A 17854-nucleotide genomic window follows, 5' to 3' on the forward strand; every position below is an offset into this window, starting at 1 on the left:
GATTAATTATTAATAGGCTTATTAGATCTGAAATTTAAATGATTATGCATGCTGAAAATTTTCTGCATGCAGATTTTTTCTAGGGTGCTGATTTTTGCATGCTGATTTTTATGTGATAAAAAGATGATTCTAATTGCATTGTTAATGGGGATTACAAAGTTTAGAATCATGATTAGCATGATCAGCAACCTATGTCATGAGATAATCAGTTAGATTTCAGATCTGAAAATTATAATTGCTGCATGTGGTGATGATCATAGGATTCAAACCCTTTTGGTATCAAATGTAATGACCTGCGATATGATCTGTAATGTCATGTAATTTTTTCACATGCTTGCATGCATCTTATTTGATGTTTTGAGAGGCCTGCGTGCCTCCTAAAAGGGGATATAATTTATTATTATTTTTATTTTACATCTGGTTGTATTTCTGTGATGTGATGTACGTCAACGATCAAGTTGAAGACAAGGCATGAGATGAACGGCGATCTAAGCGGTTGATGGCGATTGGATCAAGAGTTGATCAAGGATCGAATCAAGGAGGCTTGGAACTAATTCAAGAGTTGAAGACCCATTGATCGATTGACGTGCATGTGCTTGTAATACGACCTAATTAGAATCCATAATCATCACCTATTTAAAGCTTAGCTTTATTTGATGCTGCGATTATAACTGCCTGTGATGTGCCATTTGCATGTGATGTGAATGAGAGCAGGGTAGATAGATTTACATGTGATGTAGCAAACCCAATTGAGACCTAAATTAAAACCTCCTCAATCAAGTCGAGAGTGAACCAACATGAGCAAGTCATATTAGATTAATTGATCTAATTGGTGTCTAGGAAAGCATGAAAGGTGGTTACTTAATTAGGATCTTACTCTCTGAGTAAGGGGAGCCTCCTACCTGCTTACCTGGCCAATTATTCGATTACCTCTTATGAAGAGCTCAAGCTGCAAACACTAAGACCTGATTAACCAATATTAAGTCAATAGGTCTTCCACTGTAGTAGAGCTGCTAAGGTCTTTCTGATGTTGATTTGTCTCGGCTGGATACAGTGGGCAAGTTGCATCGGGGGGCTGGAGCTCTCTATAGACATGAGATGTTGTAGGGTAAAGGCGGGGTTGGCACCAATAACTATTAGGTGAGGACCCAATGACTGTTGGAAATTGTATCCTAAATGTCAATCGTCAGCATATTGATGATTGAATTTTGTAAATGAATTGACAATTAATAAAGTATTATTTGACATTATTTATCATTTCATCTTCAAATGAACTCTTATATGATGAAGTCCTTAGGACTTATGTTATGATAAAGGAGGATTTATCTTTGAGTCCTTAAACTTGTTCGCGACCAAATGATATGTTGTTACTAGGACGACAACATTATCGAGATTAGGTCGTTGTGTGACATATACGTTGGTTGTCCTCTTAACCAAGGAGTGTGGAGACACTGGTATGCCATACAGGTGAAGTGTAGGAGTACATTTCACTAAACGTGACCAATTCCGGAATGCTCTACTGTCAAGAGATGTTCCGAGTGAATATGGGTATATGTTTGGCCCTCTGATATGAGATGCATGATTAAGTAGATCTGAAATTTTGGATGCATATGATGCATGTTTGTGTTAGGATTAGTAACATGAATAATCTAAATTATAATATTATTTAGATTAGATCTAAATAAAGTTTATGATTTATATAATCTCTGATTTTAATGAACAAATCAGATCTAAAATAAAAGTGAAAAAACAAATACATAAGATGTATGTTGTTTGTATTAATTCATGTTGTTATGTATATGTGATGCTATGAACATTAAATATAATGACTTAAACATGAATTAAATCTGATTACATATGATTAATTACAAAAACTCAGATCTAAAATATGTTTTAAGAACTGAAAGATTGTAATTAATATGTAATTAAAAAGAAATATGCAATGATCAAAACTTTCATAAGTCTAACTTAATTGAGATTAAGTTTATGAAATAATTGTAACTCAATTAATTGACATTGCATAATTCTTGGGCATATGGGTTAGCTTGAATCAAGTTCTAGGATTGGGTTAGACCTAAGGTTAGAATCATATATGGACAAATAGAATTAATTGATCAAATCTAATTAAGTATAACTAGATTAGGTCAAGAAAATTCTAGGTCAATTTATAATAGTTGTAGATGGATCAAGTCCATGTCTTTGATTAGACCAAGATGGAACTTGATTTAGGCTCAGAGTGTAGCCCGAGTCATTTGAGTAATCAAATCGAAATTGATTAACCAGTCGGTGTCTAAGATAAGTTGGCAGTTTTGACCGGTGGTTTTTAATTGGGAGCTACTCGCACTATTCGTCTTTGTCGAGTTAATGGCATATCCCTTCCACCGATCTTACTTACCTGACCGACATGGTCAATCATATTTTGATTGGATCACTTAATGATTCGAGTTAGCCCATGCCTATAAGAAAAATTAGTTTGACTGATTTAGGTGCCTCCTTAACCGGTTTGAGTCTAATCTGATTCGGTGAAGTCACGGGAGAAATTAGACTAACCGGATCTTCTCATCTATTCCTAATTATGAAATCCTCTAAAATTATTAGGTCCTTAAAATGAAATGGTTATGGGATAACTAGGTCATAGCCTCCCATTAAGTTGGGTGATAATGGGTCCAATGTTTTGATAATTATTGGAGGCGCGACACGCCTGGTACTTATCAAGCATTGGAATTGTCATTCAATATATGATGAGTTAAGTGTACCTTCAATAGGCGGTCAGGTGAGCCGAGCCACACTCGGGCTTGGTCGTCTATTAGTTGATTAGACTTAACCCTATCATTTAATGGTTGGACCTGACTAGGGTATTCGGTGGAGGCGCCACACGCCTGCCGAAGAACCTAGGGCAAAATTATCACTAGAAGTTGCTTGGTGAAGCAATTGGTTAGAACCTACCAATAGGTGCATATGGGTTAGCCGAGCCACACTCGGGCCTATATGCGATCTATTGGGTTCTAGTGCCACTAAAAATTAGAGTAATTTTTCGAATTGGAGGTAGAGGCTACCAATTTGTATAAAATAGTGGGAGTACTTTTAGACTAAAGTCCAAGTCTATGTGTTTAGTCAATTCATATACTAATAGCCAAATTTTCTTTTATGCAGAAATGGCCACTAATTTGTCACTTCGCTCATTATTGGATAATGACAAGTTGACTGGTCCAACTTCAATAATTGGTATAGAAAACTGAAAATTGTGCTAGAGCATGAATGGATCCTTTATGTGATAACGATCCGCACCTGAGCAGCCCGCTGCTAATGCATCAGATCGTCAGAGACACTTATCAGAAGTGGCTCAGTGATCATCACTGTCGTGCATCATGTTGCAGCAATGAGATGAGTTTAGTAGGCATTTTGAGAATGCGCAGCCGGAAGACATCATTCAAGTGTTGAATGAATCTTTCGGTGTTCCTGATGATGTGAAGGCACAAACTAGTTGTGCTATTCAGCGCACGATGAAGATGGGCTTCGGTACCGATCATGTATTGTACATGATTGAGTTATCGAGCGCTAGCACTTTGGCTCCCCTTCATGATCAATTGGGGAAGGATGCTATACTAAACTCTTCCTGGTTCGTACCGCCTTTCTCACTCATTTCGTATGACGAAACTGTAGTGAATTATCACCAATTGTTGGGTTTACTACAACTTTGAGAATGATCACCAACTCTAAAAGACGGTGAATTTGTGGGAGGTTCATCCAAGGGTCGCCTTTAAGAAAGGAAAAAGAAAAATAAAATCAAAAGAAAAAAGTGCAACGTGCTAAGCCAAGTCAGAAAAAGAATAAGGCTGACACAAGACGGAGTGCTTCTTTGCAAGAAGCAGGGGCATTGGAAGAGGAATTGTCCTCAGTACCTTACCTCCTTGATCCGAACAGGCCAAGAAAAGGGCAATCAGTTGCTGATCAAGGTATTATATGATAACACCTTGTAATTTTCTATATGTGATAATTCGACCTGGGTATTGATACTGGAAGTCCTTTAATATTGCAATTCGTTGCAAGGACTTCACAAGTCAGAGATTTGAAAAGGAGATTCCTGAATGTTGGAGATGGAAGATCTGTTCCAGTTCTAGCTTTAGGAAATCTCAAACTTGTTCAATCTCATGTAGTTGTCTTGAGTGATTGTCACTATTGTCCACAGTTTTATTGAATGTAATTTCCGTAGGCCTTTTGGCCAAAAATGGTTATGAAATTCAATAAAGAAAGTTATTGCATATCATTAATGATGTGCTGTAATGAATGGACTCTGAGTAATGGCATCTACTTTTGTCACAACCTGTTAATGTAATGTACACGTCAAGTAAGCGTCCTAGAATAGATAATGTCACGGATGTCTACCTTTGGCATCATAGGCTAGGTCATATTAACAAGAACAGGATGAACAGGTTAAGTAAAGAGGGAATCCTCATGTTAATGATTGTGAATCATTGACAACCTGTGAATCATGCTTCTTGGTAAATGACCAAATCACCTTTTACCGAAAAGGTGAACGAGCCAGTGATTATTGACCTTGTACATTCTGATGTATGTGGGCCAATGAGCACAAATGCTAGAGGTGGGTATTCATATTTCATTACGTTTACAGACGACCTTTCTAGGTATGGTTATGTCTATTTAATGAGACATAAATCTGAATCATTTGAAATGTTCAAATTATATCGTAATGAAGTAGAAAAACAAACTGGAAAGAGTATTAAAACTCTTCGATCAGATCGAGGAGGTGAATACCTCACCAGTGAGTTTTTGACATATCTAGGAGAAAATGAATTCTCTCTCAATGGACTCCTCCTGGTACACCACAGTATAACGTGTATCAGAAAGGAGAAATCGAACTCTGTTAGACATGGTTCGATCCATGATGGGGTTTGCTGATCTGCCCATATCCTTTTGGGGATATGCTCTTGAGTCAGCCTGCTACATTCTAAATAAGGTTCCAAGTAAGTCTGTAAATAAAACACCACATGAGATGTGGACTGGACGTAAGCCGATGCTCTCTCACCTTAGGGTTTGGGGGTGTCCAGCGTACGTCAAACGTTTGAAGACAGACAAACTTGAACCCAAGTCTGACAAATGTTTCTTTGTTGGTTATCCTAAAGAAACTAAAGGATATTACTTCTACTTTGCTGAAGAACAAAAGTTGTTCGTAAGCAATAGAGCTGTTTTCTTAGAGAAAGAATTCCTTAGTGAAGGAACTAAAAGCTCTAATGTTGAGCTTAGGAAGTTCAACATGTAGAAGATCCGACACCATCTACTGAACCAGTTGAGTCGGATTTGATTAGATCAGATCCAGAACCCATATTAGATGCACCATTAAGGCGATCGGGTAGAGTACCACGTCAGCCGGACAGATACTACGGTTTCTTGGTCCGGGACAGGGATCCTATCGAACTTGATGAAAACGATGAGGATCCGATCACATATATGGATGCAATGCAGAGGTATGACTCTGATAAATGGCTTGGAGCCATGCAATCCGAAATGGAATCCATGAAGGTCAATGATGTATGGACATTAGTTGACCCACCCGAAGGGATTAAACCATAGGGTGTAAGTGGATATTCAAAAGGAAACGGGGCAGACGGAAAGGTAGAGACCTATAAAGCCCGTCTGGTTGCCAAGGATATCGTCAACGTTATGGTATTGACTATGACGAGACATTTTCTCCTGTGGCAATGCTCAAGTCCATTCGGATTGTGCTTGCGATAGCAGCACATTTAGACTATGAGATCTGGCAATGGATGTAAAACCGCTTTTCTAAATGGAGATTTAGAAGAGGAGTGTATATGATACAACCTGAAGGTTTTATATCTGCAGATGAGTCTAAGGTGTGCAAGCTTCAAAAACCATTTATGGATTAAAAGCTTCACGGAGTTGGAACATACGATTTGATAAGGTATCAAATCATATGGCTTCATTAAGAATGAAGAGGAACCTTGCATTTATAAATGGGCAAATGGTTCAGTTATCATATTTCTTGTTTTGTATGTGGATGACATTCTTTTAATCGGGAATGACATTCCTGCATTACAAGGAATAAAGGTTTGGCTATCATCTCAATTTGCCATGAAGGATTTGGGAGAAGCATCTTACATCCTAGGGATGAAGATCTATAGAGATAGATCTAAAGATTGCTTGGATTATCCCAATCCACATACATTGATACTATACTGAAGAGGTTCAGTATGATTAATTCCAAGAAAGGCTATCTTCCATGGGCCATGGAATTAACCTCTCTAAAAGGATTGTCCGACAACCCTCAAGAAAGAGAGAGTATGGATAGAATTCCATATGCTTCGCAGTGGGATCTATAATGTATGCCATGACATGTACTAGACCAGACGTGGCATACTCACTAGGAGTAGTGAGCAGATACCAGTCTGATCCAGGTAGCAACCACTGGAAGGTTGTAAAAACCATCCTTAAGTATTTGAGAAATACTAAAATCAGTGGCTTGTCTACGGTGATTCTGACTTAAAACTTGAGGGATATACCGATTCAAGTTTTCAGTCAGATCAAGATGATAGCAAGAGCGTGTCGGGATATATCTTTACTCTTAAGGGTGGTGCTATCTGCTGGAAGAGTTCCAAGCAGCACACAGTGGCGATTCTACAGAAAATTGAACAAAAGAAAATATGGCTGACCCATTTACCAAAGTCCTCGGCATCAAAGAGTTCAACGAATACAAGTCGAAGATGGGTATTAGATACTGTGCCGATTGGCTTTAGGCTAAGTGGGAGTTGTTGGAAATTGTATCCTAAATGTCAATCGTCAGCATATTGATGATTGAATTTTGTAAATAATTGACAAATTAATAAAGTATTATTTGGCATTATTCATCATTTCATCTTCAAATGAACTCTTATATGATGAAGTCCTTAGGACTTATGTTATGATAAAGGAGGATTTATCTTTGAGTCCTTAAACTTGTTCGCGACCAAATGATATGTTGTTACTAGGACGACAACATTATCGAGATTAGGTTGTTGTGTGACATATACGTTGGCTGTCCTCTTAACCAAGGAGTGTGGAGACACTGGTATGCCATACAGGTGAAGTGTAGGAGTACATTTCACTGAACGTGACCAATTCCGGAACTCTACTGTCAAGATGTTCCGAGTGGATATGGGTATAAGTTTGGCCCTCTGACCTGAGATCGCAACCTGTGACTAGCAAGCAACTCACTTGTACTTTGGTACCGACTACCTGAATTTCTAATTTAGTGATTGAAGGTCATGGGTGCAATCAAGTACTTGCATAGTCAGTTGTGAGTTAAGATGGAATTGACCCCTCTAGAATAGGAGATAATGTCTTGTGATTTAATTTAGCAAACCTTGGCTAGGGTAAACCCAGTGAGGAGTCATGGGATATCTAAAGTTAATCACATAATGGATGTACTAATTATAGGGTTGACAGTGAGCTCTAAGTCATCCTGGCATTAGGAGTCAAAGGGATTGAATTATACCAGTAACATAGTCCAGGATTCCAGATATTTGCTTCGCATATATTCGGCCTATCCGAACGTCGGGTATCATTGCTAGATGGTCACATCGATTAGTATAGGAAGATGTTCCTATACTACCGGCTTAGGTTCGAACCTATGAGGTCACACGCATAGAAGTTTCTAGGTTGATCAAATGGGCTGATTGATGATTAAGAATCATTCAGGGGTAATTTGGTTCAATTCGATTGACAAATTATCCTAAGCAAAAGTTGCATTAAAATAATTATTGAATTATGGAGGATTAATTAGCAATTAAATTGCTAATGAACTCAATTTGATTGGAGTATTGGGCTTTGAGCCAAATTGAATAGGATTCAATTTGGGCTGCATCAGGGTTTGACCTAATTGGGATTGGGTTCAACCCAAGTAGATTAAGCTTGACCCAATGATGGGACTGACCAATTGGATTGGGCTTGATCCAATCAATTAGAAGACCTTATTTGATGAGGATTATGAGTCCAAATAATCAGAATTGGATAAGGAGAAGATCCCTAAATTTTAGGAACCCATCCTTATCTTCTTGGAGAAGAATGACACCTTAATTTATCCCCAATATTTTCTATGCCTATCCTTTTTATTTTTAGCCAAAAATTGGCGTGAGAAAGAGAGGAGGCGTGGGGCTATATTTTCTATAAAAATGGCGCCTTAAATCTTTCTAGAAAGATTTAGATGAATTTCCTAATTTGTAGGGATTGCATGGTGCATGAATAGGGTGGTCTGCGGTTGAACTTTGGATGCATCAATTCCTATCTTTTAGGGATTTAAGGCAATCCTACAAATTTGGATATGTTTACTCCTCTTAGCTGCCAACCACCAGAATTTTTTGGAAATTTTATCAGCCAAATAGTTGGCTAAATTAGGTGTGAGGCGTGGGGTGGTCTTTTGGCTATAAAAGACCCCATGCCTTGGGTTCCAGATATACCATATTTAGAGGTTTCAAAAAATTCTGAAAAAATTCTCTGAGGGCCTCCATCCCTTCTTCTCCTTCTTCCTCACGTCCATCCTCCATCTCCTTGAAGAACAATCAAAGGTTGAGTGTTTAGAAGGAGAAAGCTTCAGCCATTGCTGCGTTCCTGCGCGAGCTAGCACTCCCGCGGAAGACGATCTACCTAGGGCTTTGCGTGTACTTCTCATAGAGGCCATTCGTGTGCGTGGCTGTGAAGTCAGAATCAGATCCATAGTTTCTTCCATCATAAAAGGTATTAATCCCACATCAATATTTTATTTTGGGAGTCAGGGTCTAGGTCTGATTCCCCGAGATTTTACCCTCCTTTGGGGCTCCTCACGGAGTTATCTCCAGAATCCCATTCGATGGATATTCGAGATTAACCGGAATAGAGTTCTTAAGTTTCAGATCTGATAGTTAATCATGCATAAAAAGTTTTAGCATAATGTTTAAACGATCCGGCATAATCCTATGTGTTCTTAAGGTGATAATTCTTAGATTTGATCTTGTAGCATGCATGAATTAAATTATTTGATTCGGTTTTTCCGCTGCGTTTTAAAACTTAAAAAAGAACTACGTATGGCTTGATCCCCCTTATGAAGGGGTACGTAGGCAATTCAGGTTCAGCCATGGTTTTTTTAAAATAAAAATTCAGCATGCTTAATACCGAAGAACCTAGGATCCACTTTCAATGACGACTTTATTTCTACGGTTATACGGTGGGTCTGACTTAACTAAAAAATGGACCAATAACTGTTAGGTGAGGTCTTCATGATTAGAGACCAAGTTGCACTGCAACATGCTTGAGAAGCATTGTACAAGAGTTGTACACTCATCCATCTATGTGTCACCAATAACTGTTAGGTGAGGTGCCATGTAGATTGGTGAGACCGCAGTACCTACTGGATATCCTAGTCGCGTAGGATTCCGTTTTCTTACCAGAGGAGTTAAGGGATTCGAGAAAATAGTGGGAGGTACATTTGTTCTAGAAATTCTTAGAATAGATTAAGGATCAAGTACAAAAGTCTAACTAGAATCTTTACTCTCTGCAGATCATAATGTCAGCTTCAAATTCTTTGACCCGTATTCTTGAAACCAACCGACTGACCGGAACCAATTACAAGGACTGGCTTAGAAACCTCAAAATTTTTTGAACTGTGAAAAAATAGGCTACATACTCGATTCAGATATCCCCACACTACCAACACGTGCTACTGATGTTCAGCGTGAGATGCATCAAAAGTGGATGGATGATGACATTAGAGTCAAGTGCTATATGATGGCATCCATGTCCAATGAACTCCAATGCCAGCATAAAAATATGAAGACTGCTAGGGACATACTAGCACACCCTGCAAGAATGGTATGGTGAGCAGAGTCGCACAGCTCATTTTGAAGTGTCCAAGAGGCTCTTCAAGGCAAAGATGCGCGAGGGGCAGTCTGTCCATGATCACGGTCTGACTATGATCAAGGACCTAGAGGAGCTTGAGAAGCTCGATATGAACATGCACAAGGAATTGTAAGTAGATCTGATCCTTCAATCCCTTCCTGATTCATTGGTCAGTTTATAGTAAACTACCACATGAATAAGATTGAATGCCACTAAGACTGAACTGATAAATATGTTCGGTAACTGCTGAGGGAGCCTTGAAAGGTTCAAGGGACAATGTCCCTTACTTGCTGAGTTGACCTTTCTGGGTTCCAAGAGAAAGTCTACATGGAAGAAAAAGAAGCCTGCTAAGAAGCAGAAGAAAGACAAGAAGCCAAAGAAGGAAGTTCAAAAGAAAAGGCTAATGATAAAGAAAATTGTTCCACTGCAATGTCGACGGCCACTGGAAGAGAAACTGCCTTCATACCTCGAGAGCTGAAGAACAAGAAAGGTGACACAACCCTTCAGAGGTATAGACTTGCTCATTAATTGAAACTAATCTAATGGTTTCTTCTACTTCTAGTTGGATTATAGATTCTGATTCTAGTGCTCATTTGTGCAATACCATGCCAGGGGTCTAAAGGAAAGTAGAAGGCTGGCGGAAGGTGCGGGTAACCCTTCGGGTTGGCAACGGGGCAAATAGTTGCTGCTTGTGGCTGTGGGCACCTACCATCTGCGACTACCGTCTGGTTTTAGTTTTATTACTTAGAGACTGCTGTTATGTACCTGCGCTAGCAGAAATTTGATTTCTGTTTCATGTCTGATAGGAAGGTCATGCTTTTACTTTTGACAAAGACTGGTTCTATTTTATTTCAGAAATAAAATAGTCGCAACTGGTTTTATGATTGACAGTCTCTATCATTTGCATATGAATGTATCTGTAAATATGTCCTGAGCAAGAAGTGAGTGCCAAAGGATCCAAAAGATCTAGGGATGAATAAACAAAAATATTTGTGGCACCTTAGGCTTGGCCATATTGGAAGAGGACAGAATGAACAAAATGGATAAAGATGGGCTTCTCGCTCATTGACTTTCGTAGTCATATCTAGTTTTGCGAGTCCTGTCTTCAAGAAAAATGGCTAGATTGCCCTTTGTAGGACATGGAGAGAGGACCACTGAAATTACTACCCCTAATACACACAGATGTGTGTGGCCCATTCGATGTGCAAGCCAGGGGACGTTATTCGTACTTCATTACCTTTACCGATGATTATTCACGGTATGGGGTATGTGTATCTTATGAGACACAAATATGAATCTTTTGAAAAGTTCAAAGAGTTCAGAAATGAAGTAGAAAAAACAAACTGGAAAACCTCTAAGGCTCTTCGATCAGATCGAGGAGGAGAATACCCTTAGTGGAGAATTTCGGGACTATCCTCAAGAACAATGGCATAGTCTCACAATGGACTCCTCCGGGTACACCTCAACTCAACAGGATGTCAGAGAGAAGAAATCGGACCTCTATTGGATATGGTCCGGTCCATGATGAGCTTCACTGATTTACCTATGTTTCTTTGGGGAGATTGCCATACTTACCCGCAGTATATCTACTGAATAGAAGTTTTTCTCTAAATCCGTTCCTACCACACCGTATGAGATATGGTATGGTAAGAAACCAAGTCTTGGTCATCTCAAAGATTTGGGGATGTCCGGCCCACATCAAAAAGGACTACGGGCGGACAAGCTAGAGGCTAGGACCATAAGTGCTCATTTTATAGGATATCCTAAAGAGTCATTAGGATACAATTTTTACGTCTCAGAGGATCACAATGTGTTTGTGAGCCGACACGCCATCTTCTTGGAAACCAGTTTATCCTTGGATAGAGGCAGTGGAAGGAAAATTGAGCTTGAAGAAAAAAGTCCTCTGAAAAGCAACGAGTCATGGATCCTATCAAAACCCATTCATACAGAGCCAGTACACGATGTCCCTCAACCACCTCGCAGATCTAGTAGGGTCTCCCATCCTCCCGATAGATACTTAGGTATACTAGAGAGGATACCGAGGAAATGTTCTGTTGACCCCTAATGGATTTTGATGAATACAAAACACTAGAGTATAATTCCATTTATCTTAACAATTTACTTGAGAATTTTAGGTGATTAATTAAGAATATTGTTTAAGAAATGTCTAGGCAAGTTCTCATAATTTTTATGAATTTATTGAAGAATTTTTTGAGTTGAAGAAAACAGATCAGGGACAGCCGAGACATCTCCGGTTTTGTCCCAGAGACGTCTCTGGCACAAACAGGAAGAACTGGCACATTTGGAGACGTCCCCGGCACCCTGGCGAGGCGTCTCGCAGGGGTCGGAGTCGACTCTCTCAGTAGCGGAGTCGACCTCTCAGTGGCGGCAGAAAGGCTGATTTCAAGAGATGCGCGCGAGCGTCTCCACAGGACGCGAGTCGTCCCCGCAAGTAAAAAGCAGACTTCCCGAGTCGTCCCCGAGGTAGCGAGTCGACTCTCTCAGGGGTTTTCCAGAGGATGTCTTTTTCGGTGATAAGGCAGCGGAGACGTTCCCCTGAAAGAGCGGAGTCGACTCTCTCAGAGAATTTCAGCAAGACTTGTTTTTCGGAGATATAACGGCGGAGTCATCCCCAAGGCAGTGGAAGTCGCCCCATGCAAAAGCGCAAACAAGCCGAGACGTTCCCGTAAAGTGCCAAGGCGACCCTCTCAGAAAAACAGAAAAACAAGTATTCAACAGCTCATTTCCAGAGTTGTCCCCGTAAAGCACCGAGTCGACCCCAAACATCGTCAAAAGTAAAATCTTACAGCCGAGACGTCTCGCGATAAAGCGGAGACGTCTCCAGAGCACCTGGGACGCGACTGACAACTTTTGCAGGTTTGGTTTGAATTTCAAATCTCTTTAACTTTATCTCTAATGGCTATATTTGCTTTTGGGCTATAAAAAGGGAGCTCTTAAGTGCTTTCCAACAACTTCTCACCAACCCAACACAAGATCATTCAAGAGAGAAGAAAGAAAAAGAGGTTCAAGGAAGTCAGTGCATTCAAGTGAAGAAATCAAGTGCCTTCAAGTTTTCCAACTGATTTCGTGCTCAACTACTCTCTCGCCGTTCGGCATTCAAAGCTCACATTTCAAGCCAACGCGATCCACATCGGAAGAACCACCATTTCCCACGCTTTCAATGGCTAAAAGGGTTCTTCCGGGTTTCATTGTTTATCAATGTTATATTTGCTTATTAGAGCTTTCAATCTTTTGTAAAACTTTTTCAATATTGTGCTTGTTCCAGTCAAGGGACTTGGAACAAGGGAAAGGCGTCCCAAGCCTAGGTGAAATTGGGGGTTATTAGGGTTCGTTGTTAGCCCGGTGTAAAACAACGAGTTGGGTAGTGAACTCGCAAAACTACCGTACTGTAATCTTGATTATAGTGGAAATTTCCAAAGGTGCTTTGGGGAGTGGATGTAGGAGCAGTGAAGCTCCGAACCACTATAAAAGCTTGTGTTTGCGATTGTCTGTTTCATACCTTTATTTTTACTTTAGCTCATACATTTGTGGTTTTATTTTTAATTAGACAGAAAGTTTTAAAACACCCAATTCACCCCCCTCTTGGGTGACCATCTCTGGGCAACATTTCCTAGTAGGAGATAGGGATCACATACAGGATCCCAAAACCTACGACGAGGCGATATCTGATATCGATTCCGAGAAATGGTTGGAAGCTATGAAGTCAGAGTTAGACTCCATGCATTCCAACCAAGTCTGGACCTTAGTGGATCCACCAGAAGGTATTGTACCTATTGGATGCAAATGGATCTATAAAAGGAAGATAGGTTCGGATGGAAAGGTAGAGACCTATAAGCAAGGCTGGTGGCGAAGGGGTATAGTCAGCGCGAAGGCATTGACTATCAGGAGACCTTTTCACCTGTAGCTATGCTAAAATTCATCCGAACATTGCTTGCCATTGCAGCATTTCATGATCATGAAATTTGAAAGATGGATGTGAAAACTGCTTTTCTAAATGGATATCTTGATGAAGATATCTATATGGAGCAGCCTTTGGATTTCACTTCCAGTGATGAAGATCACAAGGTCTACAAGATGCAATGGTCCATTTATGGACTAAAGCAAGCATCTCGGAGTTGGAACACTCGTTTCAATGATGAAATCAAAATATTTGATTTCATCAAGAACGAAGAGGAACCATGTGTTTATAAGAATGTTAGTGGGAATGCTGTCGTATTTCTCATATTATACATAGACGACATTCCTCCTGATAAGGAATGATATGCCCATGCTAACCACGGTCAAGGGTCTGGTTGTCAAAAGAGTTCTCCATGAAAGACCTTAGGGGAAGCATCCTATATTTTGGAATAAAGGTTTATAGAGATAGATCTAAAAGGATACTTGGGGTATCACATAAGATGTACAGAGAGGAAGTGCTGAAAAGGTTCAGCATGAAAACTCCAAAAGAGGTCTCTTACCCCTTAAGGCATGGAATTCATCTCTCTAAGAAGATGTGCCCCAACACATCTGAAGAGATTCAATGCATGAGCAAGATCCCTTATGCTTCGGCAATAGGAGCCTCATGTATGCCATGCTATGTACATGACCTGATATAGCACTTGCTGTGAGTGTCACTAGCAGATTTCAGTCGAATCCAGGTGAAGAGCACTAGACAGCTGTGAAGAATATTCTTAATACTTAAGAAGAACTAGAGATTTATTCTTGGTCTTTGGAGGAGCATCAGAGTTAAAGATAGAAGGGTACACAGATTCAGATTTCATGACTGATGTCGATGATAGAAAGTCAACATCTGATATGTGTTCTTGTGCAATGGTGGTACGGTAATTGGAAAAGTTCTAAACAACCGATCATTGCTGATTCTACATGGAAGCTGAATACATCGCCGCCTCTGAAGCTGCTAAAGAAGGCTTCTGGTTCAAGAAATTCATCGCAGAGTTGGACGTGATGACATCAGATGCCATAACACTCTACTGCGATAATAATGGCGCCATAGCTCTTGCTAAGGAGCCAATGTTAGATGTATGCCCTAGAAGCCAATCTGGCTGACACATTGTTAATTCTAGAGACATAATTTTGTACTTGACTATTATTATTGAATAAATAAAAGGCATCTTTTCATTCATACTATTTATGTGTCTATGAATCGTCCAAGAAATTAATAAGATGATGCATATTCTCAAGAGTTGAGAATTTGAGCCATGTATCATTGGTGATTAATTTCTAAATGCTCCGATCAATGGATCATCACGAGGAACGGTGATCGATCCGATGAGATCAGTGCACAAATTGCTTCCTTGTGGATAGACGAGATTTCGAGTCCATGGTGTGGGGAACACTGAGTAATAGTGGCAAAGTGCCTTTGTTAGAGAACAAGGGTACTGAGCGTGCCAAGATAGAGGAGGTCACTTGGATATCTATCTACTCGTCATGTGACTTGCTTTGATGTTGCAAGTAGTGTGACTGGGTCCTTTGACCGGCCGATGCCTCTGGGCTGTTCCACCAGTGAGGTTGCTGTAGTTTGACGAGCACATAAACATGAGCCCTAGCCAATTAGGTTCTTGTGGTGCAGATTGGCGGAACAGTAGGTCATTGGTAGGAGTAGGGGTACAGGATCTAGATTGGAAATCTTATCGATCTTGATAGGTTAAGAGAGATCCTATGTGATTTATGAGACTGAGGTTCGTAAATCCCTCGGCGGCGGTAGTATGTAAGTGGAAAAGGAAGTTCTTCCATTCTCGAACTTAAGTCGAATAAATCCTGACATATGACAGACGATGGGGTCTGACGAGTTTTCCATGACCTCCATCCCGTAGGGATCCACGATAGAAGGACTGTATCATACGATAACTGCACCTAGAGGTTCATCATTCCATTCTGCTGGGTAGCCACTACATGCTACTAGGTGTCACTGGTGGATGGTGGGACTCACAGGGATTATCTCGATGATCGATAAACCCTAAAGAGTAGAGTTGGAATCATTCCAATCCATTGAAAGGAGTTTTCAATGATATGGTGATAGAGATCATAATATATCTCACTACCAGTCAGAGTAGAACCTATGGGGTCATACACACTAGAAGTATTGACCGATCCGATGGTTGAATCGTGATTAGAAATCACAAGTAATCAATTCGATTGATATTCAGTTGAAGAAGGAACAATGGAATTAATTAATTGGACTTAAACACAAATCCTACTTCGAGTAGGATTCCTAGAGTCCTAATTGGATTAGGACTGAAAATCCTAGTTGGAGTAGGACTGGGATTCCTACTTGGAGTAGAATTCCTACAATCCTAATTAGATTAGGAGTTTTGAATTAAAATTGGATTCCTACTTGGAGTAGGATTCCTAGAGTCCTAATCGGATTAGAACTTCGGATTCAAATTAGAGTCCTAATTGGATTAGGACTAAAATTAAATAAGTCCTAATTGGATTAGGGTTTCTTAAGTCCTAATTAATTATTAATCTCATGAATCAACATGACTCCTAATTGGGTTAGGATTGAAGAGTTCGATTGAGTCATGGTTCATTCAAGTTCTAATTGGATTAGAACTAGCATAGATTGAACCCGATTGATTCATGATTTGGTTAAACCCTAATTAGATTAGGACTAAACCAAATGGGGGCCACCTAATCCTCCTTAGAGGAGGACTAGGGCAACATGAGAGGGAGGGGGCTCACGCCCCTCCTCCTTTGATTCTTTGGTGCGGCAACACAAGAGGGGCCGGTGCCCCTCTTGGTAATGGATCAAGGGCTCCTAATTTGTAGGAGCCCTAGATGCTATTTAAGAGGAGTTTTTTGGAGGCTGACCTAATAGAAGAAGCCCTCTTCCTTTTGTGCCGTGGCCACCCTCTCCCCTTCCCTTGTTTCAGCCGCAAGCAAGAAGAAAGGAAAAAGGAAGCTTGGCGGCCTCCTCCCTCCTCCTTTGCTTCATCCAACGCAAGGAAAGACTAGGGCAGCAAGATGCTTTGATTCTTCTTCATCATCCCTTCTTCTTCTTCCTCCTCTCAAGCACAATCAAGGGTTGATTGAAAGAGAGGAGATCAGCCATCAAAACATATCTCTGCAAGGAAGCTAGCACCCCGGGGAGATTAGAGCGTTTGGATTGGTCCTCTGCTTCGTGTGGATACCCGTAGAGGCCGGGCACTTGAACGGCTTCAAGCGGACCTTCATCCTAAACCATGAACTTCAGTTTGCGGTGATCATCTACCCGCACAAGGTGAAGATCTGATCTTTCTAAAGGTTTTAAAAGTTCTTAATCCTTATCTATCTACGAACGGTTTTTGAACAACGTTCATGCGATGAACGGTTGATCTCGCGCATGCCTCTTCCGCTGCATCTGAATTTTTTTAAATTTCAGCGGCATGATCGGAGTTTTCTAACAGCCAAGGTCTCATCAGAAGTCCAAGCATATAGAGCGGCGCTTCCACCTCATACGCGACTATGTTGAGAAGAAGTATGTCGAGATACAGAGTGTAGACTCCGCAGATAACGTGGCAGATCCATTCACTAAGCAGCTGAGTCAGCAAAAGACTGAAGCCCACCTTGAGAAGATGGGCCTAAGATATATGACCAATTGGCTTTAGTGCAAGTGGGAGATTGTTAGATGTATGCCTTAGAAGCCAATCTGGCTGACACATTGATTAATTCTAGGACATAATTTTGTACTTGACTATTTATTATTGAATAAATGAAAGGCATCTTTTTCATTCATATTGTTATTGTGTCTATGAATCGTCCAAGAAATTAATAAGATGATGATGCATATTCTCAAGAGTTAGAGAATTTGAGCCATGTATCATTAGTGATTAATTTCTAAACGCTCCTGATCGATGGATCATCACGAGGACGGTGATCGATCCGATGAGATCAGTGCACACATTACTTTTCCTATGGATGGACGAGACTCGAGTCCACGGTGTGGAGACACTGAAGTAATAGTGCAGGT

The sequence above is a fragment of the Phoenix dactylifera genome, unplaced genomic scaffold, assembly GCF_009389715.1.
Source record: "Phoenix dactylifera cultivar Barhee BC4 unplaced genomic scaffold, palm_55x_up_171113_PBpolish2nd_filt_p 000425F, whole genome shotgun sequence".
Classification (NCBI taxonomy): Eukaryota; Viridiplantae; Streptophyta; class Magnoliopsida; order Arecales; family Arecaceae; genus Phoenix; species Phoenix dactylifera.